Genomic DNA, 25878 nt, shown 5'->3' with positions numbered 1-25878 from the left:
ATATAAAGTATTTGTATGTATTGACTATTACAGCTGTTAATATCTGTTCTGTGTATTGTTTAATACTACAGTGTCCAGCTAGGGAATAGTGTTATATAAAGTATTTGTATGTATTGACTATTACAGCTGTTAATATCTGTTCTGTGTATTGTTTAATACTACAGTGTCCAGCTAGGGAATAGTGTTATATAAAGTATTTGTATGTATTGACTATTACAGCTGTTAATATCTGTTCTGTGTGTTGTTTAATACTACAGTGTCCAGCTAGGGAATAGTGTTATATAAAGTATTTGTATGTATTGACTATTACAGCTGTTAATATCTGTTCTGTGTATTGTTTAATACTACAGTGTCCAGCTAGGGAATAGTGTTATATAAAGTATTTGTATGTATTGACTATTACAGCTGTTAATATCTGTTCTGTGTGTTGTTTAATACTACAGTGTCCAGCTAGGGAATAGTGTTATATAAAGTATTTGTATGTATTGACTATTACAGCTGTTAATATCTGTTCTGTGTATTGTTTAATACTACAGTGTCCAGCTAGGGAATAGTGTTATATAAAGTATTTGTATGTATTGACTATTACAGCTGTTAATATCTGTTCTGTGTATTGTTTAATACTACAGTGTCCAGCTAGGGAATAGTGTTATATAAAGTATTTGTATGTATTGACTATTACAGCTGTTAATATCTGTTCTGTGTATTGTTTAATACTACAGTGTCCAGCTAGGGAATAGTGTTATATAAAGTATTTGTATGTATTGACTATTACAGCTGTTAATATCTGTTCTGTGTATTGTTTAATACTACAGTGTCCAGCTAGGGAATAGTGTTATATAAAGTATTTGTATGTATTGACTATTACAGCTGTTAATATCTGTTCTGTGTATTGTTTAATACTACAGTGTCCAGCTAGGGAATAGTGTTATATAAAGTATTTGTATGTATTGACTATTACAGCTGTTAATATCTGTTCTGTGTATTGTTTAATACTACAGTGTCCAGCTAGGGAATAGTGTTATATAAAGTATTTGTATGTATTGACTATTACAGCTGTTAATATCTGTTCTGTGTATTGTTTAATACTACAGTGTCCAGCTAGGGAATAGTGTTATATAAAGTATTTGTATGTATTGACTATTACAGCTGTTAATATCTGTTCTGTGTGTTGTTTAATACTACAGTGTCCAGCTAGGGAATAGTGTTATATAAAGTATTTGTATGTATTGACTATTACAGCTGTTAATATCTGTTCTGTGTATTGTTTAATACTACAGTGTCCAGCTAGGGAATAGTGTTATATAAAGTATTTGTATGTATTGACTATTACAGCTGTTAATATCTGTTCTGTGTATTGTTTAATACTACAGTGTCCAGCTAGGGAATAGTGTTATATAAAGTATTTGTATGTATTGACTATTACAGCTGGGAATAGTAATATCTGTGTTAATATCTGTGTGTTGTTTAATACTACAGTGTCCAGCTAGGGAATAGTGTTATATAAAGTATTTGTATGTATTGACTATTACAGCTGTTAATATCTGTTCTGTGTATTGTTTAATACTACAGTGTCCAGCTAGGGAATAGTGTTATATAAAGTATTTGTATGTATTGACTATTACAGCTGTTAATATCTGTTCTGTGTGTTGTTTAATACTACAGTGTCCAGCTAGGGAATAGTGTTATATAAAGTATTTGTATGTATTGACTATTACAGCTGTTAATATCTGTTCTGTGTATTGTTTAATACTACAGTGTCCAGCTAGGGAATAGTGTTATATAAAGTATTTGTATGTATTGACTATTACAGCTGTTAATATCTGTTCTGTGTATTGTTTAATACTACAGTGTCCAGCTAGGGAATAGTGTTATATAAAGTATTTGTATGTATTGACTATTACAGCTGTTAATATCTGTTCTGTGTATTGTTTAATACTACAGTGTCCAGCTAGGGAATAGTGTTATATAAAGTATTTGTATGTATTGACTATTACAGCTGTTAATATCTGTTCTGTGTGTTGTTTAATACTACAGTGTCCAGCTAGGGAATAGTGTTATATAAAGTATTTGTATGTATTGACTATTACAGCTGTTAATATCTGTTCTGTGTGTTGTTTAATACTACAGTGTCCAGCTAGGGAATAGTGTTATATAAAGTATTTGTATGTATTGACTATTACAGCTGTTAATATCTGTTCTGTGTGTTGTTTAATACTACAGTGTCCAGCTAGGGAATAGTGTTATATAAAGTATTTGTATGTATTGACTATTACAGCTGTTAATATCTGTTCTGTGTGTTGTTTAATACTACAGTGTCCAGCTAGGGAATAGTGTTATATAAAGTATTTGTATGTATTGACTATTACAGCTGTTAATATCTGTTCTGTGTATTGTTTAATACTACAGTGTCCAGCTAGGGAATAGTGTTATATAAAGTATTTGTATGTATTGACTATTACAGCTGTTAATATCTGTTCTGTGTATTGTTTAATACTACAGTGTCCAGCTAGGGAATAGTGTTATATAAAGTATTTGTATGTATTGACTATTACAGCTGTTAATATCTGTTCTGTGTGTTGTTTAATACTACAGTGTCCAGCTAGGGAATAGTGTTATATAAAGTATTTGTATGTATTGACTATTACAGCTGTTAATATCTGTTCTGTGTATTGTTTAATACTACAGTGTCCAGCTAGGGAATAGTGTTATATAAAGTATTTGTATGTATTGACTATTACAGCTGTTAATATCTGTTCTGTGTATTGTTTAATACTACAGTGTCCAGCTAGGGAATAGTGTTATATAAAGTATTTGTATGTATTGACTATTACAGCTGTTAATATCTGTTCTGTGTATTGTTTAATACTACAGTGTCCAGCTAGGGAATAGTGTTATATAAAGTATTTGTATGTATTGACTATTACAGCTGTTAATATCTGTTCTGTGTATTGTTTAATACTACAGTGTCCAGCTAGGGAATAGTGTTATATAAAGTATTTGTATGTATTGACTATTACAGCTGTTAATATCTGTTCTGTGTATTGTTTAATACTACAGTGTCCAGCTAGGGAATAGTGTTATATAAAGTATTTGTATGTATTGACTATTACAGCTGTTAATATCTGTTCTGTGTATTGTTTAATACTACAGTGTCCAGCTAGGGAATAGTGTTATATAAAGTATTTGTATGTATTGACTATTACAGCTGTTAATATCTGTTCTGTGTATTGTTTAATACTACAGTGTCCAGCTAGGGAATAGTGTTATATAAAGTATTTGTATGTATTGACTATTACAGCTGTTAATATCTGTTCTGTGTGTTGTTTAATACTACAGTGTCCAGCTAGGGAATAGTGTTATATAAAGTATTTGTATGTATTGACTATTACAGCTGTTAATATCTGTTCTGTGTATTGTTTAATACTACAGTGTCCAGCTAGGGAATAGTGTTATATAAAGTATTTGTATGTATTGACTATTACAGCTGTTAATATCTGTTCTGTGTATTGTTTAATACTACAGTGTCCAGCTAGGGAATAGTGTTATATAAAGTATTTGTATGTATTGACTATTACAGCTGTTAATATCTGTTCTGTGTATTGTTTAATACTACAGTGTCCAGCTAGGGAATAGTGTTATATAAAGTATTTGTATGTATTGACTATTACAGCTGTTAATATCTGTTCTGTGTATTGTTTAATACTACAGTGTCCAGCTAGGGAATAGTGTTATATAAAGTATTTGTATGTATTGACTATTACAGCTGTTAATATCTGTTCTGTGTATTGTTTAATACTACAGTGTCCAGCTAGGGAATAGTGTTATATAAAGTATTTGTATGTATTGACTATTACAGCTGTTAATATCTGTTCTGTGTGTTGTTTAATACTACAGTGTCCAGCTAGGGAATAGTGTTATATAAAGTATTTGTATGTATTGACTATTACAGCTGTTAATATCTGTTCTGTGTATTGTTTAATACTACAGTGTCCAGCTAGGGAATAGTGTTATATAAAGTATTTGTATGTATTGACTATTACAGCTGTTAATATCTGTTCTGTGTATTGTTTAATACTACAGTGTCCAGCTAGGGAATAGTGTTATATAAAGTATTTGTATGTATTGACTATTACAGCTGTTAATATCTGTTCTGTGTGTTGTTTAATACTACAGTGTCCAGCTAGGGAATAGTGTTATATAAAGTATTTGTATGTATTGACTATTACAGCTGTTAATATCTGTTCTGTGTGTTGTTTAATACTACAGTGTCCAGCTAGGGAATAGTGTTATATAAAGTATTTGTATGTATTGACTATTACAGCTGTTAATATCTGTTCTGTGTATTGTTTAATACTACAGTGTCCAGCTAGGGAATAGTGTTATATAAAGTATTTGTATGTATTGACTATTACAGCTGTTAATATCTGTTCTGTGTGTTGTTTAATACTACAGTGTCCAGCTAGGGAATAGTGTTATATAAAGTATTTGTATGTATTGACTATTACAGCTGTTAATATCTGTTCTGTGTATTGTTTAATACTACAGTGTCCAGCTAGGGAATAGTGTTATATAAAGTATTTGTATGTATTGACTATTACAGCTGTTAATATCTGTTCTGTGTATTGTTTAATACTACAGTGTCCAGCTAGGGAATAGTGTTATATAAAGTATTTGTATGTATTGACTATTACAGCTGTTAATATCTGTTCTGTGTATTGTTTAATACTACAGTGTCCAGCTAGGGAATAGTGTTATATAAAGTATTTGTATGTATTGACTATTACAGCTGTTAATATCTGTTCTGTGTGTTATTGTTTAATACTACAGTGTCCAGCTAGGGAATAGTGTTATATAAAGTATTTGTATGTATTGACTATTACAGCTGTTAATATCTGTTCTGTGTATTGTTTAATACTACAGTGTCCAGCTAGGGAATAGTGTTATATAAAGTATTTGTATGTATTGACTATTACAGCTGTTAATATCTGTTCTGTGTATTGTTTAATACTACAGTGTCCAGCTAGGGAATAGTGTTATATAAAGTATTTGTATGTATTGACTATTACAGCTGTTAATATCTGTTCTGTGTATTGTTTAATACTACAGTGTCCAGCTAGGGAATAGTGTTATATAAAGTATTTGTATGTATTGACTATTACAGCTGTTAATATCTGTTCTGTGTATTGTTTAATACTACAGTGTCCAGCTAGGGAATAGTGTTATATAAAGTATTTGTATGTATTGACTATTACAGCTGTTAATATCTGTTCTGTGTATTGTTTAATACTACAGTGTCCAGCTAGGGAATAGTGTTATATAAAGTATTTGTATGTATTGACTATTACAGCTGTTAATATCTGTTCTGTGTATTGTTTAATACTACAGTGTCCAGCTAGGGAATAGTGTTATATAAAGTATTTGTATGTATTGACTATTACAGCTGTTAATATCTGTTCTGTGTATTGTTTAATACTACAGTGTCCAGCTAGGGAATAGTGTTATATAAAGTATTTGTATGTATTGACTATTACAGCTGTTAATATCTGTTCTGTGTATTGTTTAATACTACAGTGTCCAGCTAGGGAATAGTGTTATATAAAGTATTTGTATGTATTGACTATTACAGCTGTTAATATCTGTTCTGTGTATTGTTTAATACTACAGTGTCCAGCTAGGAATAGTGTTATATAAAGTATTTGTATGTATTGACTATTACAGCTGTTAATATCTGTTCTGTGTATTGTTTAATACTACAGTGTCCAGCTAGGGAATAGTGTTATATAAAGTATTTGTATGTATTGACTATTACAGCTGTTAATATCTGTTCTGTGTATTGTTTAATACTACAGTGTCCAGCTAGGGAATAGTGTTATATAAAGTATTTGTATGTATTGACTATTACAGCTGTTAATATCTGTTCTGTGTATTGTTTAATACTACAGTGTCCAGCTAGGGAATAGTGTTATATAAAGTATTTGTATGTATTGACTATTACAGCTGTTAATATCTGTTCTGTGTGTTGTTTAATACTACAGTGTCCAGCTAGGGAATAGTGTTATATAAAGTATTTGTATGTATTGACTATTACAGCTGTTAATATCTGTTCTGTGTGTTGTTTAATACTACAGTGTCCAGCTAGGGAATAGTGTTATATAAAGTATTTGTATGTATTGACTATTACAGCTGTTAATATCTGTTCTGTGTGTTGTTTAATACTACAGTGTCCAGCTAGGGAATAGTGTTATATAAAGTATTTGTATGTATTGACTATTACAGCTGTTAATATCTGTTCTGTGTGTTGTTTAATACTACAGTGTCCAGCTAGGGAATAGTGTTATATAAAGTATTTGTATGTATTGACTATTACAGCTGTTAATATCTGTTCTGTGTATTGTTTAATACTACAGTGTCCAGCTAGGGAATAGTGTTATATAAAGTATTTGTATGTATTGACTATTACAGCTGTTAATATCTGTTCTGTGTATTGTTTAATACTACAGTGTCCAGCTAGGGAATAGTGTTATATAAAGTATTTGTATGTATTGACTATTACAGCTGTTAATATCTGTTCTGTGTATTGTTTAATACTACAGTGTCCAGCTAGGGAATAGTGTTATATAAAGTATTTGTATGTATTGACTATTACAGCTGTTAATATCTGTTCTGTGTATTGTTTAATACTACAGTGTCCAGCTAGGGAATAGTGTTATATAAAGTATTTGTATGTATTGACTATTACAGCTGTTAATATCTGTTCTGTGTGTTGTTTAATACTACAGTGTCCAGCTAGGGAATAGTGTTATATAAAGTATTTGTATGTATTGACTATTACAGCTGTTAATATCTGTTCTGTGTATTGTTTAATACTACAGTGTCCAGCTAGGGAATAGTGTTATATAAAGTATTTGTATGTATTGACTATTACAGCTGTTAATATCTGTTCTGTGTGTTGTTTAATACTACAGTGTCCAGCTAGGGAATAGTGTTATATAAAGTATTTGTATGTATTGACTATTACAGCTGTTAATATCTGTTCTGTGTATTGTTTAATACTACAGTGTCCAGCTAGGGAATAGTGTTATATAAAGTATTTGTATGTATTGACTATTACAGCTGTTAATATCTGTTCTGTGTGTTGTTTAATACTACAGTGTCCAGCTAGGGAATAGTGTTATATAAAGTATTTGTATGTATTGACTATTACAGCTGTTAATATCTGTTCTGTGTGTTGTTTAATACTACAGTGTCCAGCTAGGGAATAGTGTTATATAAAGTATTTGTATGTATTGACTATTACAGCTGTTAATATCTGTTCTGTGTATTGTTTAATACTACAGTGTCCAGCTAGGGAATAGTGTTATATAAAGTATTTGTATGTATTGACTATTACAGCTGTTAATATCTGTTCTGTGTGTTGTTTAATACTACAGTGTCCAGCTAGGGAATAGTGTTATATAAAGTATTTGTATGTATTGACTATTACAGCTGTTAATATCTGTTCTGTGTGTTGTTTAATACTACAGTGTCCAGCTAGGGAATAGTGTTATATAAAGTATTTGTATGTATTGACTATTACAGCTGTTAATATCTGTTCTGTGTATTGTTTAATACTACAGTGTCCAGCTAGGGAATAGTGTTATATAAAGTATTTGTATGTATTGACTATTACAGCTGTTAATATCTGTTCTGTGTGTTGTTTAATACTACAGTGTCCAGCTAGGGAATAGTGTTATATAAAGTATTTGTATGTATTGACTATTACAGCTGTTAATATCTGTTCTGTGTATTGTTTAATACTACAGTGTCCAGCTAGGGAATAGTGTTATATAAAGTATTTGTATGTATTGACTATTACAGCTGTTAATATCTGTTCTGTGTATTGTTTAATACTACAGTGTCCAGCTAGGGAATAGTGTTATATAAAGTATTTGTATGTATTGACTATTACAGCTGTTAATATCTGTTCTGTGTGTTGTTTAATACTACAGTGTCCAGCTAGGGAATAGTGTTATATAAAGTATTTGTATGTATTGACTATTACAGCTGTTTATATCTGTTCTGTGTATTGTTTAATACTACAGTGTCCAGCTAGGGAATAGTGTTATATAAAGTATTTGTATGTATTGACTATTACAGCTGTTAATATCTGTTCTGTGTGTTGTTTAATACTACAGTGTCCAGCTAGGGAATAGTGTTATATAAAGTATTTGTATGTATTGACTATTACAGCTGTTAATATCTGTTCTGTGTATTGTTTAATACTGCAGTGTGCAGCTAGGGAATAGTGTTATGTAGAGTATTTGTATGTATTGTCTATTACAGCTGCTAATATCTGTTTTGTGTGTTGTTTAATACTACACTGTGCAGCTAGGGAATAGTGTTATGTAAAGTGTTTGTATGTATTGTCTATTACAGCTGTTAATATCTGTTCTGTGTATTGTTTAATACTACAGTGTCCAGCTAGGGAATAGTGTTATATAAAGTATTTGTATGTATTGACTATTACAGCTGTTAATATCTGTTCTGTGTGTTGTTTAATACTACAGTGTCCAGCTAGGAATAGTGTTATATAAAGTATTTGTATGTATTGACTATTACAGCTGTTAATATCTGTTCTGTGTGTTGTTTAATACTACAGTGTCCAGCTAGGGAATAGTGTTATATAAAGTATTTGTATGTATTGACTATTACAGCTGTTAATATCTGTTCTGTGTATTGTTTAATACTTCAGTGTCCAGCTAGGGAATAGTGTTATATAAAGTATTTGTATGTATTGACTATTACAGCTGTTAATATCTGTTCTGTGTATTGTTTAATACTACAGTGTCCAGCTAGGAAATAGTGTTATATAAAGTATTTGTATGTATTGACTATTACAGCTGTTAATATCTGTTCTGTGTATTGTTTAATACTACAGTGTCCAGCTAGGGAATAGTGTTATATAAAGTATTTGTATGTATTGACTATTACAGCTGTTAATATCTGTTCTGTGTGTTGTTTAATACTACAGTGTCCAGCTAGGGAATAGTGTTATATAAAGTATTTGTATGTATTGACTATTACAGCTGTTAATATCTGTTCTGTGTATTGTTTAATACTGCAGTGTGCAGCTAGGGAATAGTGTTATATAGAGTATTTGTATGTATTGTCTATTACAGCTGCTAATATCTGTTTTGTGTGTTGTTTAATACTACACTGTGCAGCTAGGGAATAGTGTTATGTAAAGTATTTGTATGTATTGTCTATTACACCTGCTAATATCTGTTTTGTGTATTGTTTAATACTACAGTGTCTGGCTGGTAGATACTGTTGTTTGAAGTATTAGTAAATACTGATTTCTACAGCTGCTGATACCTGCTTTTTGAGAACAGTTTACTTTCTTATACATATGATTAGAGGTTTACTTACTCTAACACAGCGGAGTTGAAACCGTTTTGTATGTTTCCCAGATACTCCCTGGTGTTCTGTTTAGTGAGCTCTCTCCTTGAGATCAAGTACTGGTCTACAGCCTTGGCTGTTTAATAAGTTGATTTGGATAAGGTAAGAAATCTTGGTTTCTGGTTCTCTGTTGAAGAGATTGAGTCCCACTCTGAATTTAAGTTTTTTTATGAAGATCTGACATCTGTTAAGGTACAGTTAAAAACTACAAAATATATTATATGTGGCACTCATTTTGAGTAGTCTGAGACAGCTAAACAGAAAGTACAAAAATATTCTGATTTTACGCTCATTAAATTTTAATAAATAAGAAAGGACAGTAATAAGATACTGTAGTTTAAAGCACAAAAACTACGTTTAAACAACTCGACTATTTACATTAAAGCTGTTTTAAAACTACCTTCTTGATCAACTGCCCTTTTTAAGTGATAATACAACAGACACAAATAAAATTTAATTTTTAAAAGTTATATTAAATAATTTTCATTTTAAATATCTGAATACACACAAGGAACTGTTTAATAAAGGCTGTTGTCATTGTTTTCTGAGACGTTACTCAAACATTTATCATGCACCTGTTCACCAGGTGTCATCGGTTCAACAACAACAAGAGCTTTTCTCTTCCGTACTGGAGAACCCACACCTTTCTTAATGGATTGTTTGGTATTTTCATATACTTAAGAATTATTGTTCAATGCTGGTGACAGTTTATAATGAAGACTTGGCTCTGTTGAGTTGTAGTTGGTTGATGATAATTGGATTGATCTTTTAGTAAAGCATTGAGAAAGTTGCCTTCCACTTGTCATGGAATCAGTAAGCTCATAACACTTGCAATTCATATTCTCTGGATGCACATCAAGCGCTCTTCAAGCACAAACACAAATCCTTTCTATCATTTCTACTTGTTTATCCTGAAGTCTTGTGAAAGTTTGTACTTGGGAAGAGAAGTTTTAAATTTTACAGACCTGTCATGGTTTCAATAAAATATGTGCTTACACACAAACACACATATATAGCTATCATTCCCTAATCTACTACTACTAATTACATCATACAGAACTACAACACCTAACAATACAGCAGTCAAATACTTAATTATAACTATAAACAACTCCATTCATTCATTTGTCCTTTAGCTGGCTGTGCCAGGCTATCTCAATGCAAAAACATAAATTTTAGCCATCAAGTTATGAACACAATTAGTAATTTCAAACATTAAATAGTTAACTAATCATGATTTAATAATTTCATGTACATAAATGTTACATAGTTGTACAAAATGTTGGTTGTCACAACAACGAGAGAAAAGATGAATTTCTATAAGACAGTATCCCACTATTAACAGATACCCTTTGTAACTATTTGTTTTCAGAGTCAGTTAGTACACGATTTTATCTGCACAAATGTTTGATATTATTATAATAACCAACAGCTACATTTTTATTGTTATTTACAAAACCTACTGTGCAACCTGATAACTACTGTTACTTTATTCTGATTGGTTGAGTCTTGTGTAAGTCATTTTGAAATTTTGTGAAATAAAGCATGGATACCTGAGCATCAAGAACATTTTACGTTAAAATCAAAAGTCACCATTCACAGCTGAGAACATGGATAAAGAATTATTAAAGTGACAGAAATAAAAACAAATAAGAAGCATGCAATATATCATATCACAGAAAAACCAGTATTTAGGAATTTTGTTTAATATTAACATTTAAGTTAATTAACTAACTATTTTAGGTCTACAGGTATGAAGTTTTCAGTGTTAATGCAGTATCGTCCCAAGGCACATTTATTGTAATTTTAAAAATTGGTTTCAAATACAAGAAATAACTGCCTACAAGAAGATTTTCACATGTATTTTATACAAATATCTCTAGTAGTATGTATCAATGTAAACATAAAATAATGCTACAAATATAAATACTGTATCAAAAACAGTTCTCGAACACATTACTTTTTACTTTATAATGTGCTTGCACCCATTACACAACACATGGTGAACTATACACACTAATTCAGTGTCAAAGACACAAGTCATATCCATAGAAATATTTTTGTTTAGACTTTATGAAATAATTGCGAAAGAATAATTGTGGTTGTGGAATGAGACACAAAGATTTTTAAATTCAAGAGGTATTACAAATTTTATGGTAAATGTTTATAACTGTAATATACTTAACTGATGATTCTCAATGTACAGAACAATAACTTAAATAATAAACTCAAAACTCTATAAAGTGATAAAAACCCTATAACCCAAGCATTTTCAAAAGGTGGACCTTCTTTCTCCAGGAGCAAACTGGAATTCAAAATTAGTATCATTTTGTATTAAGATTTCTTAAGTCTGTGTTTTCATGACTCAAAGTTCTATAATAATGGTTTTAACTGTTGTTCAGTACTTTGCTAAAATTGTTACAGTCTATCTCCATTACTCTTAAAACCACATAAAGTTGTAGAACTGTAAGTATCTGTTGCTTCTCTTTAATAAATTGTGTGCATATCATCCTAACAAAGAATTAACATTCCTGATTCAACAATCAGATTACCACAGTAATAAGTAGAACTGTAAGCATCTACTGTTTATTTTTGGTAAAATTTGTACATATCATCAGAACAAATAATTACCACATCCACATTCAACAAACAAATGATAATACCAGCATGCAGAACTAGAAGAATCTATTGCTTCTCCTTGATGAAATATGTTTATCATCAGAACAAAGAATTAATATAACTAGATCCAACAATCAACCTTTTGTGAAAGAAAATGTCAAAGTTATTTCTACTACAGCTTCATGACACTTGAATAATGTTATGTTATTCATTAGTTTATTTTGTACATTCTGCTAATAAATTAAAGTATTGTGATTTTTACACTGAACTCTGCTCTACTGCATATTAAATATTAAAAACGTTTTGCAAACAAGACAGTAAAATAAATGGTAAAACAAATAAAAGAAACATAATTTCTTTATGTGCATTTTTATTGAAAAAAAATAATTCAAGGGCCAATATCATGTATCTCAAATTAATATTGCCACTATAGTCTGGAACACAGTAGACATGAGGATGGACCATGTTAGATACCATATAGAATGGTGGTGTATAGGGGAAGTACAATTTTTATAGCATGTCATTATTCAAAGCATGTAAATTCCAAAGCATACATATTTACATACAATTGTCTGCCTCCATGTCAACACTTAATAACTAACAATATTTTATAAAAATGTCCACCATAAATAGCACTACAAAATATTCATCCTTTTGTAAATTTTTCAACTGAAAGAAATCATGTCTCCTGTATATTAAATAGTACAAAATAGTCACCATTCAAATATATTTAGTAAAATTATACATTTTGTAAAAACTATCAATAACAATGCCCTTCTTGAACTAAATATAAAACTATAATTGTGTTAACAAGGTAAGTCAGATTACCTAATGTAAACAGTTTTACATTAAATACTAGTTATGGATTTGCTAGAAATAGGACTTTTAGTTCATTAAAACCTATTGTTTTAAAATTTATCATTTTTTTGTAATCTTAACGTTTAATCATGCATTTTATATATACACACACATGAATATTCTTGCATGGGGAAAATATCATTAAATAGGGAAACAAAAGTTTTACTGAATAAAACAACTACACTAAAAATTGCACCAGAATTATTCTAACTCATTTTTTAGAGCATTACACTTTTACAAAATGTTTCTTTCCAGATTTAACTTAAAAAGAAACTCATTAAGTATTTGGTATCATTTTTTTTCCATATGCTTGTATGTATTAATAAATACATTGGATTCTTATTGTGTCTCCTCCTTTAACTTTGAAATCAATTCTGATTATATCTGTAAATGAGTGAACAAACCTGTGAAAAACAAGAAAGCTCCACTGAAATTCATCAGATAAGAGAGAAAATGATCAAAACTACAAACACAGACACCTTAAGTTACGATACAGCCATTCCTCACATTCATTTATCACCTTCAAAATATCTCTGTAGAACAACAGAAATTTCAAATGTATTGTTTCTGTTTCCCTAGAAGTAGAAATACTACAATTTAAAATCAAACTTCCTTACCAGATTTTACAGGTTTACACAAGAGTAGTGATACACAAGCTATGAAGCAGACACTGAAATTAACAAATACATAACTGATTTTGAGTAGTTAACACAAGCTTGTAACCACAATGTAACAATGAATGTATATTTTAACATGAGCTTGTAACCACAATGTAACAATGAATGTATATGCACCATAACAATGATAGTATCTACCTAATGAGAATTCACAAAATATGACATACAGTAAACATTACAAGCCCTATGTAAACAAAAAACAACCAAAATTTTCAATGAAAAATTTTTTACTAAAAATACTGTTCATAAATATAGGGAATAAGAGTGTGAGAAAATGTAAAACAATTTTCACGTTAAAATAAAAATACTTCTCTTGATCTGAAACTTTTCAAATTTCATTTGTATAATCTCTAAAATTTTCTAAATATATGCAACTTTTTCTTTTCTTATTTTATTTACCATAACATATACTGGGTTGGTGGACTTAAACTTACGTTGTTACCACCATATAAAATTATGAAATAAATCTACATTACCCTTTTTCTTTCTAAAATTATATAAAGTTGTAACAGGGCACTAGAAATGTTTTATTTTAAATACCTTATAACTTGTAACAATACAGAAATACTTATTTTTTGTTTATTGTACCTTGAATGGTGTGTAACTAATAATTATACCATACAAGTTGTAAATCACTTTACAAATACACTTTGAACACTAACATATCAAATTATATAATCCATCAGCTGTTCACAAACATACTCTGTTAAGAAGAATCTCTTTTATTCTTCACTTACCTCATAAGTTTCTATTTTTACATTTTACTTACTGTTATAATAACAAATAACGAAAAAAACATTACAAACATGGAATAAAGTACACACCTTAATCTTTTCTTCATTTTTATTGCATTTGTTGTCAAACTTAAGCCTACTTTTTAATATATTAATGGTATTGATACAATAAATAATGTTTTTATTAAATTAAATAATGCAAATAAGAACACAGAAAACACTGTCCTATAAATATGATAATTTTCTAGCTTTCTAACTATGTAATAATATCATTGAAGAAATTCAGCTAAGCTCTTAAATATAATTTGTAATTTGTGTAATTTCAAATGACAAAATCAAAAGTGCTGTGTAACGAAAACATCAAATTTGACCATTAGATAGATTAAAACTTTAGCTTTCTATTGGGTATAAATAATATTGTGTGAAACATTAAACACAACTATTAGCATTTGTGAAAGATGGAATGTAATAGGTGGATCTGATTATCTAGTTTATGGTTTGTAGAATAATAACAATGAGAGATATAAAAATTATACTTTGTGCATATTATAATTAGAAGTCTATGTTACATTTCTTATTTCTTGGAGGGATGTTCAATAAATTAGAGAAGAGGAAAGACCTAGAGATCAAATGTCACAATACTAATAATACCAGGAAAGATTTAGGATCTTATAATTATTTCTTTTTAAAAATAAGAACATTAAACTTATACAATATTAAAATTGTGTTCACTAACTATGTTTGATACCAAGTTTATCTGTGTATATTGATAATAAAGTCATTTATTTAAAATTTAAACATAACTCTGTAAAACATTGTGACATGTACACCTTGAGCTACAGGATGTAAGAGGGCTAACAAAGCAGATATCTTTGTACACAATCATCACAAAAGTATTACAAGTAAACATTTTCTCCATGATTATTCAATAATAGTATTAGAAGACAAACAATTTCCTTTAATTACCAAAACTGTTTTGGTTTTCTAACTTTTGGTTGTCAAGAGATAGGTCAAATTGACCAACATTGTATAGAGAAAATAACAGATAAAATAGTTTTACTAAAAACAAACAATTGTATTTAAAAGGTTTTGGAGATAAAGTAAATGAAATTTGTGATTTTAAGATGAAGAAGATTATTTTTAATCTTAACATTCACATCACTTTCCCCACAGACTAGTGACAAAAGTACTCAATATAGATAATAGTTTGTTAAACCTTCTTCAGTTAAAAGTTAGTGGTATCAAAACTATAAACACTTTAAATGAGTAAAGACAAAGATGTGGGTATTCAACCAAACATGTGTTGAGAGAGCTAAATCTAAACAAATTCTTCATTTACAACAGCCAAGGAAAAGCAACATTTTGTGTGTTAACCATTGACCTGAAACTGGTTAAATATCTGAACTATCAGTTAGTGTACCATGACTCGTGTCACTTGATTATCTGTACTCTATAATACTGTTATAAAACTGGTTAAACATCTAAACTATCAATTAGCACACCCTGTCTCATGTACCTGGTTATCTGTGCTCTAGGATACTACCATGACTCGTGTCACTTGATTATCTGTACTCTATAATACTGTTATAAAACTGGTTAAACATCTAAACTATCAATTAACACATCTTGTCTCATGTACCTGGTTATCTGTGCTCTAGAATACAACCATGTCTCATATCACTTGATTATCTGTACTCTATAATACTGTTATAAAACTGGTTAAACATCTAAGCTATCAATTAGCACACCTTGTCTCATGTACCTGGTTATCTGTGCTGTAGAATACTACCATGACTCGTGTTACTTGATTATCTGTACTCTATAATACTGTTATAAAACTGGTTAAACATCTAAGCTATCAATTAGCACACCTTGTCTCATGTACCTGGTTATCTGTGCTCTAGAATACTACCATGACTCGTGTCACTTGCTTATCTGTACTCTATAATACTGTTTTTAAACTGGTTAAACATCTAAGCTATCAATTAGCACACCTTGTCTCATGTACCTGGTTATCTGTGCTCTAGAATACTGTTATAAAACTGGTTAAACATCTAAACTATCAATTAGCACACCTTGTCTCATGTATCTGGTTATCTGTGCTCTAGGATACTACCATGACTCGTGTCACTTGATTATCTGTACTCTATAATACTGTTATAAAACTGGTTAAACATCTAAACTATAAATTAGCACACCTTGTCTCATGTATCAGGTTATCTGTGCTCTAGGATACTACCATGACTCGTGTCACTTGATTATCTGTTCTCTATAATACTGTTATAAAACTGGTTAAACATCTAAACTATAAATTAGCACACCTTGTCTCATGTACCTGGTTATATGTGCTCTAGGATACTACCATGACTCGTGTCACTTGATTATCTATACTCTATAATACTGTTATAAAACTGGTTAAACATCTAAACTATAAATTAGCACACCTTGTCTCATGTACCTGGTTATCTGTGCTCTAGGATACTACCATGACTCGTGTCACTTGATTATCTGTACTCTATAATACTGTTATAAAACTGGTTAAACATCTAAACTATCAATTAGCACACCTTGTCTCATGTACCTGGTTATCTGTGCTCTAGAATACGACCATGTCTCATATCACTTGATTATCTGTACTCTATAATACTGTTATAAAACTGGTTAAACATCTAAACTATCAATTTGTGTACTATGACTTCATCTTGTAGGTACTGTTAAGATTTAAGTAGTTCAAGTTCAAAACCTGTTCCATTAATCAAATATTAGTGTGAGCACATATATTTAGTGGGAATTGTTGTCAAAAATACTACACGATTTAAGTCTTTCAATGAATGTAAAAATACTGTACAAACACTGGTAACCTCAACATTCAAAAAGTCCAAAGCTTCTGAAGAAATGAGAAGTGTTCTTTGAAAGAATTAGACATTTAGTAACACACATGGTAAACACAGTATGGTTGAAATACAATTATTATATACTCAACTAATTCTTGAAATAAAGGGACTAGATACAGCATGTAGTGTTTAAAAATATTACAGACCTATTACTAATTTCTTAAGGTAAGTATAATTAATTATAATCATGCATTGGTAGCATTTACACCATAAAAGGCAAAAATAAACCAGATACTGAGTTAACTAACTAAGTCTAGTTATAATAATATTATGTCTAGTTATGATAATAAAGGAATTAGTTACTTTAGAATAACTGACTTTTTAATAAAACTGTTACACATTCAGTTGATAAGATTGACATTTAAGAATACTCAGATACTGAGTTAACTAACTAGACTGATAATAAAGGAATTAGTTACTTTAGAATAACTGACTTTTTAATAAAACTGTTACACATTCAGTTGATAAGACTGACATTCAAGAACTTTGACATCTTAAAAACAGCATAATAAAAACTTAGTACTGAGTTAGAAAAAAAAGAGTGATAAAAACTTAATACTGTATCAATAAACAAAACTGATAAAGAAACTGGTGAAAATTAGGTTAAAAAGATTGATAAATAAAACTGATTTTGAAATGGAACAAGACTGACAATAAACAACTCTAGTACTTTAGAAGACAGCAAGGTTTAAAATATAGAAATATGATATTAAATCAGGTGAAAAGACTGATCAAGAAATCTGATTCTACATTAGAAGAAACAACTAATAAAGAAAGCTGGTCCTACATTAGGTGAAAAGATTGATAAAGAAAGCATTAGGTGACAAGACTGATAAAGAAAGCTGGTACTACATTAGGTGACAAGACTGATAAAGAAAGCTGGTACTACATTAGGTGACAAGACTGATAAAGAAAGCTGGTACTACATTAGGTGACAAGACTGATAAAGAAAGCTGGAACTACATTAGGTGACAAGACTGATAAAGAAAGCTGGAACTACATTAGGTGAAGAGACTGATAAAGAAATCTGGTTCTACATTAAGAGAAAAGTTAAAGAAAGATGAAACTACATTAGGAGAAAAATTAATAAAGAAACATGGTCCTACATAAAGAGAAAAGACTGATAAAGAGAATTGGTACTACATTAGGTGAAAAGACTGATAAAGAGAACTGGTACTACATTAGGTGACAAGACTGATAAAGATAACGTACTACATTAGGTTAAAGGACTAATAAAGAGAACTGGTATTACATCAGGTGAAAAGACTGATAAAGAGAACTGGTATTACATTAGGTGAAAAGACTGATAAAGAGAACTGGTACTACATCAGGTGAAAAGACTGATAAAGAGAACTGGTACTACATTAGGTGAAAAGACTGATAAAGAGAACTGGTACTAAATAAGTCAACAAGACTGACAATAAAAACACGTGGAACTGAAAATTAATAAAGTATTAAAGTGTCATATAAAATATGTCACATTGATATGCAAGTATACATGCAGTTATTAAAATAATTAATATACATAAAACATGTCAGACCTTGTAACCTATTTAGTTGGTCATCATACTTTACTTCATAACTATCAAATGATTCTTGTATTAAATAAAACAAATTATTAATTTCATTTTTATCACTCAAAATAACATAATCTTAATGGGTTTTGTGAATATTTTCTGAAAACATTACCTGTTAACAGTACAATGTTAAAATTCTTGTAGTTCATGATGTATATATATTAATTTATGTAGCAGCTGTTTACAAACATTCTACAAAAGCATCAAAGTCATGCTTATATAAGTCATTGCACAATACAGTTGCCAATTAAAAATCTGTTAAGTTCGTTAACCTCCAGTGACGTTAGACTAATTATATTATATGTCAAAAACCTAATGAAAAAGCTATAATTATAACAAAAGAACAATATTATTGCTCGTAAGTGGTGACAAACCTTCTTCCATCTCAAAATTAATAGGTTTTTCTCCTACTGTTTCTGGTCAGTCAGTGGCTGAATACAGTCCACATAACAAAACTCTCTGTTTCTGGTCAGTCAGTGGCTGAATACAGTCCACATAACAAAACTCTTTGGTAATACTTATCTTCATACAACCTGAATAAATAAAATGAATAGTTGAAGGTACATTAAATACAAGATCAATGTTTTCAACAAATGTTTTATGAAGGTTCTTACTTTAACTATTACTGTTTTCACTACAGAGAAGTAAACTAAGTTTACTTAGTAACTTAGTAACCAATAACAAGAGGGTATCCTCAGTAGCTATGGTACTTGAAAGTCTTTCAGACATTATAAATTAATCTTAGAGACCATTTTCCCTTTCTATTAGCTATACTCTTTTGCACCAGCAATACCAAACATGAAGCACATGTGTTGTAAATTCAATTTTATAACTCATTAGGATCTTTACTAGCTTACCCTTAAATTGAGATTCTTATAGATAGGATTAAAATAAATTAATTTACAAGAATTTTGGCATTGTTAAGTATATCGATTGAAAGTGTTTGTCCTCCCGGAACCAAAACTATAACTAAATATCAAATCAGTCAAAAGATATTGGTGCTATAAGCTAAAATGTCTTACTTCATAAAACAAAAACAAACTCATTCTGCTATGCTGATGCTAAAAACATCATATTAGAAATATATATACATATATATATATATCATTATTCATAAATACCTATTAAGAATATGGAAAACTGATCAAACGGTGTAACCACAAAGACCTACTGAGTGTGTAAAATTTAATAGAAAATACCATGATATAAAAATTATTTTACACAGCAAATATTTGCCAAATAAGTAAAAATTCAACAAATAACAGTCTAAATGGCAAATTACCTAGCATAGCAAATACCTAAAGAACATGTATCATTTAGCACCAAACAGACCAGTAAACAACCTGTTTGGCCAACAGACAAAATACTTTTCACAACAAAGATCTATCAGTTATATAAACATTTAACAGTTAAACATCTCAGCACACAACCTACTTTTCACAATAAAGGCCCATCAATTATGTAAACATTTAACAGTTAAACATCTCAGCACACAACCTACTTTTCACAATAAAGGCCCATCAATTATGTAAACATTTAACAGTTAAACATTTTGGGAGACAACCTACTTTTCACAATAAAGGCCCATCAATTATGTAAACATTTAACAGTTAAACATCTCAGCACACAACCTACTTTTCACAACAAAGGTTCATCAGTTATAAAAACTTAACAAAGATAGCTTGATAGACCTACTATTTAGTACAATGAAAATAAGCTACATATTTATTTTCCACAATACACAACAAAAGCTAGTGATCAATTTTCCAGGTTTATAAGGCAATTGCTTCAACTTTGTTTCATCCACCAGTGGGGTGATGCTACTTACTCTTAAAAGTAAAATAAGCCTAGAAGTAGTAACTGGTAATCAAACATTGTGAAGCTGCAAGATTTAGTAGCTGAATGAAAAAAATTTAAACCACTGGTGCTGACTGGGCATGAAAATGTTGATAAAGGTTAGCTGTATTTGTTGATAATAAATGCACATGCACATACAAAAATGTGTGTGTGTGTGTGTGTGTGACCAGCAGTTCCATATACATACATCTTAATAATAGACTACTTGTAATAAATAGTAAGTTGTTGGCATGGCTTTTAATGCACAGTACAGACTTCATACTTGACAAATACTTGCAATATGCAATTAACCAATATGACACATCAGATTCTGAAACACTAATGTTCTAGTTATGACTGGGTTATGTTGCAAACTTCTTCATGTTTAATATGCAAATACCACAGACTTTACTTTCCACTAGACACTCAGTATAGTATAGGTTAAATATATTTGTATCACATATAACCTTAAAATTACAACACATGAGCATAAAAAGTAATTTGTTGTATTTTACAGAAGTTATGTTACTTTTATTTAAAAAGTTTATCAGCTAATAACATATATATATATATATATTATTGACCTTTGTTTGTACAGTTCTAAAGCCCAAATATAGTCACAAAATAATAGATCATGGACAGTCTCAGACAGGTTATTCATGAGTATAGATAGAGAAATGAAAGATTTTCAATTGGGTATCCTACAGAGAAATAAAAAGAATGAAAGATGATATCCTCAGGCCTACTTATTTTATAATACCATAGTTGTTGTTAGTATATGATACTTTAATACTCTTTATATGTCTTCATTATGTGAAATATTCTATTCTAATAGAAAAGCCCAAAAAAAAAACTTAATTATTAAGAAAATAATACATTGGGATAACAAATGGGCTGATATGGATTTATGACAGTTAGCTTTTGTCTGATATACTATAGTACTTGGATTTATAGAGAAAGCAGTAAAACAATTACAAGAAACACCTAATATATTTATATACATTTTCATTTTATTTGAAAAAATCAAGGGCCACAGTGTACATATTTAAAAATAGCTGTCTGCCTCCATAAAAAAATTAATAACTGGCAATGTTTTTTGAATGTATTCATGCATTATATATATAAACATACGCACATGCATATAAACACACACATATACATACCTGTGTATGCATAAACACATAAATTCACACTTATTCATTCTCAGAAATAATTAAAATTTAACAACAGACAGCTGGTTAGACAGAGTATTTGACACAGAGAAAATCAACTGAGTATTTATTTCCCATAATACACAACAAAAGATAGTAACCTACTGTTCAGGTTTATATGGCTACGGCTTTGAATTTTGTTGTTATATATCTTTTCTATCCAAGTGGGGTAATACTGTCTGGTTTCAAGAGTAAAATACACCTAGAAGTAGTGAGTGACAATTATAAATTGCGAGCCTTCAAGATTTCATTGCAGAATGAAAAAAATTAATCTACTGGTGTTGACTGGGCATGAAAATTATTTGGTAAAGGTTAGCTTTATTTGTTTATAATAAATACACACATGCACATATATATTGTGTTTGGCTGGAAATTCCTCTTACATACAGCCTAATAATAGGTTAGTTGTAATAATTGAATATAACAGTAAGTTGTTGGCACAGCTTTTAATACACAGTACAGACTTCATACTTTACAAATTTTAAGTGCAGTGTTAGTATAAGTTTATAAACTTATAAACTACATCATCAAGTAGAGTGATAAAATTCTGTGTTGTTTAATTTAACCTTATAAACGATTAAATTATTTCTAGTAAATATCTGTAGATATAACCTGAAATCATATTTATCTTACCACTAACAACTGAGATTGTAGACGTAAAAGTCCTAACACAAGCAAAACTTCTTGTCATTTACAAATACATACCCAGGAACACATGAAAGTTTCTAACAGAACTGGAGTTAAAGTTCAAACTGCATCTAAGTTTTCTATATATTCTCATGATGAAACATCATCATCACAACACATTTCTTGAGAAGATATTTCAGTAATAACTTATGGATGTAATGATCACAAACTGTTGCTAAAATAAAGTTCACATATTGAATGAAAGTTCAAGCTTCAATAGATATTCAAATTCATTCCCTCTTGCACTTTTTTCTTTCTATATTGAACGATTTATAACACTGTTTATTGTATGTTTATATTAATATTTATAACACTGTTTACTGTATGTTTATATTAATATTTATAACACTGTTTATTGTATGTTTATATTAATATTTATAACACTGTTTATTGTATGTTTATATTAATATTTATAACACTGTTTATTGTATGTTTATATTAATATTTATAACACTATTTATTGTATGTTTATATTAATATTTATAACACTGTTTACTGTATGTTTATATTAATATTTATAACACTGTTTATTGTGTGTTTATATTAATATTTATAACACTGTTTATTGTATGTTTATATTAATATTTATAACACTGTTTATTGTATGTTTATATTAATATTTATACTAAAGATTGTTTAATTCATTCATTTTATTGATTTATTGAAGATGAAATATGTGTAATTCAAAACATTCATCACAGGTGTTTACATATGTTGCCATGGCTCTACTATTCATTATCAGTTATGTTTCTATACTTTCAAAATCAAGTTTTGATTGCTAGAGAAAGTATTTTTATACAACATTAAAAAAGGCAAAAATACAACACACATCACAGTGTTAAGTCACAATGAAAGCTGCCTAATTACTTAAACCAACAAGTTCCACTGTACATACTAAATACAAATTATCAGCTCATACTAACCCATATAAGCCTTAATAAAATATTGTGTGTAATAAGTAAACTTTTATAATCTAGTCTTTATTGCCGAGTCACAGAAACTGAAATGAGTATCACGATATCTAGGTAAGTTAGTAAACACATATATCAAAAGATGTAATTTCAAACACTAGCAAACAATATTTAAATCAACATAATCCATTGAAGTTTATAAAAACAAAATGATAAGTCAATGTGACAAACCTCATAATGTAGTTTAACTAATTATAATTGTCAAGTTTCCAACTAAGTTAAACATCCAAAGTATAATAACACAAAGTGTTGTGTATGTTATCTGATTATAATTGTATGTTTACAACTAAGTTAAGGATTCAAAATATAATAATCCAAAGTGTTGAGTATTTTACATTACATTGGAATCGCCTGTCCATTAAAATATTTTTAATAAAAATGGGAAGATGGCCACATAACTCATATATATGGAGATCTTGCAAAATGTCATACCTCCATGATGTAGTATAAGCCTTCTCAATGTCAAAGAATATTGATGAAAGATGTCGTTTGAGTATGGCTTCTCTGATTGACGTTTCAAGTTGAATCAGGTAGTCCACGGTGGAGCGCTGTCATTGGAACCCACACTGGGTGCACGAGAGAAGCCAGACAAGACGAGCATTAACCATCCTCTCTAAGTACTTACAGAGACAGCTCGTCAAAGCAATTGGATGGTAGTTTAAAGGAATCTTTGGAACCTTCCCAGGCTTAGGAACAACAGCCTGGCACCAGGCGTCAGGAGAAACATTATCCTGCAAGATCCAGTTAAAAACAATCAGAAGAATAGCAAGAGAAGCAGGAGATACATGGAACAGCATTTCATAGTATACATCATCAGGTCCAACTGATATTAAATTAAGTGGAAGTAAACACCAAACAAACAAATCTTATCCAGAGCTCTTAATAAAGGAGGTATAACAAAATGATTTATATTTTACGTAATTCTCCAGCAGGAAATAGCCGGTAAAAATAAGCCTTAGATTCTGTAAGCAGTTGCTGACTTGAGTTCAAGTAAAAAGGCCTAAAACAACTTAGTTAATAAATTAATGTAATATAACCTTCTCATCGTAATCATCCCATAATCTCGACAAACATTTTAAATTTGTCCATTAAATACAAAATGATTGCTATTTAAAGAATGAATAATTAAAGATCTAAGTTGTTATTTAATTAAGCCATGAACAAGATATTTCTATTGAAAGAGTTTTTGCAAACAAATGTCAACGGTTTAATCCGATGGAATGTTTATGAATAAATAACTTATATCAAAAGGTTTGTTTGTTTGTTTTTTGGAATTTCGCACAAAGCTACTCGAGAGCTATCTGTGCTAGCCGTTCCTAATTTAGCAGTGTAAGACTAGAGGGTAGGCAGCTAGTCATCACCACCCACCGCCAACTCTTGGGCTACTCTTTTTACCAACGAAAAGTGGGATTGACCGTAACATTATAACGCCCCCACGGCTGGGAGGGCGAGCATGTTTGGCGCGACTCGGGCGCGAACCCTGACCCTCAGATTACGAAGCGCACGCCTTAACGCGCTAGGCCATATCAAAAGGACCCACTAATTGTTCATCAGTAGGATGTAGATTTTTTAACTCTTTTTTTTTTTTTAACAAATGAAAATGAGCCCAGAACAGTAAATTCATTCAATATTAATGGTTTAAGAACAGGTACAAGGAATTTGGCTGTTTTATAACTGTGCATTCTGATTGCAGAAGGTATTGGGCGTAATGGTTTGTTTGTTTGTTTTGAATTTTGTACAGAGATACACGAAGGCTATCTGCTCTAGCCGTCCATAATTTAGTAATATAAGACTATAGGGTAGGTAGCTAGCCATCACTACCCACCGTCAACTCTTGGGCTACTCTTTTACCAATGAACTGTAGGATTGACCGTCACATTATTACGCCTCCACAGCAGAAAGGACGAACACGTTTGATGTGACGGGGATTCGAACTCGCGATCCTTACATTACGGGTCGAAACCCTAACCAGCTAGCCAAACCTAGGCGGGCGTAATGGATGATTCTGTTTATGAACTTCAGGGGTGGGTGGGTCGGTTTGGCGTTTTATAGCGCAAAACAACTAGGCTATCTGCGCCTGAACCTTAGTGAGGCTGTACATTATACCAGGTGGTGCACGCATTGCCTGTACATTGTCTGTTATTGTTTGTTTAAGTCCGTTAGGAACCTTAAAGATTGAAGTCAGTATATTTTTGGTGTTAGTAACTTTAGAGAGCTTTGAAATTTTTGTATTTTGTAAATGTTCGTGATGAGCAGTTTTCCGTTTTTACATCTAAAAATTAAACATACTGAATCTATAAAAACTAACAACATAACGATGTTCTTAAAATCAGTCTCGCTTCTGTTGAACTTTACTGTGAGATAACTTTTATG

At 30.2% G+C, this 25878-nt stretch overlaps 1 long non-coding RNA gene across 3 annotated transcripts in view; it reads right to left on the bottom strand.

Annotated features, from left to right (window-relative positions):
* Positions 1-24565, bottom strand: part of LOC143230072 (uncharacterized) — an 80819-nt gene extending 56254 nt beyond the window's left edge. The window contains exons 1-5 of one of the 3 annotated variants that reach the window (XR_013016218.1): positions 24423-24565; positions 23938-24236; positions 21953-22049; positions 19175-19333; positions 9412-9568 (exon numbers count right to left, since the gene is read on the bottom strand). This is a non-coding gene — a long non-coding RNA (uncharacterized LOC143230072). Of the gene's footprint in view, positions 1-9411; positions 9569-9670; positions 10376-19174; positions 19334-21952; positions 22050-23937; positions 24237-24422 lie in introns of those variants that run through there. The other 2 variants (XR_013016220.1, XR_013016219.1) reach the window with 2 other exon arrangements.
* Between the last annotated feature and the right edge of the window lie 1313 nt (positions 24566-25878).

This window comes from Tachypleus tridentatus, chromosome 10 (assembly GCF_004210375.1).
Source record: "Tachypleus tridentatus isolate NWPU-2018 chromosome 10, ASM421037v1, whole genome shotgun sequence".
NCBI lineage: Eukaryota > Metazoa > Arthropoda > Merostomata > Xiphosura > Limulidae > Tachypleus > Tachypleus tridentatus.
The sequence above is the reverse complement of the archived record's forward strand: the minus strand, read 5'-3'. Positions and strand labels throughout refer to the sequence as shown.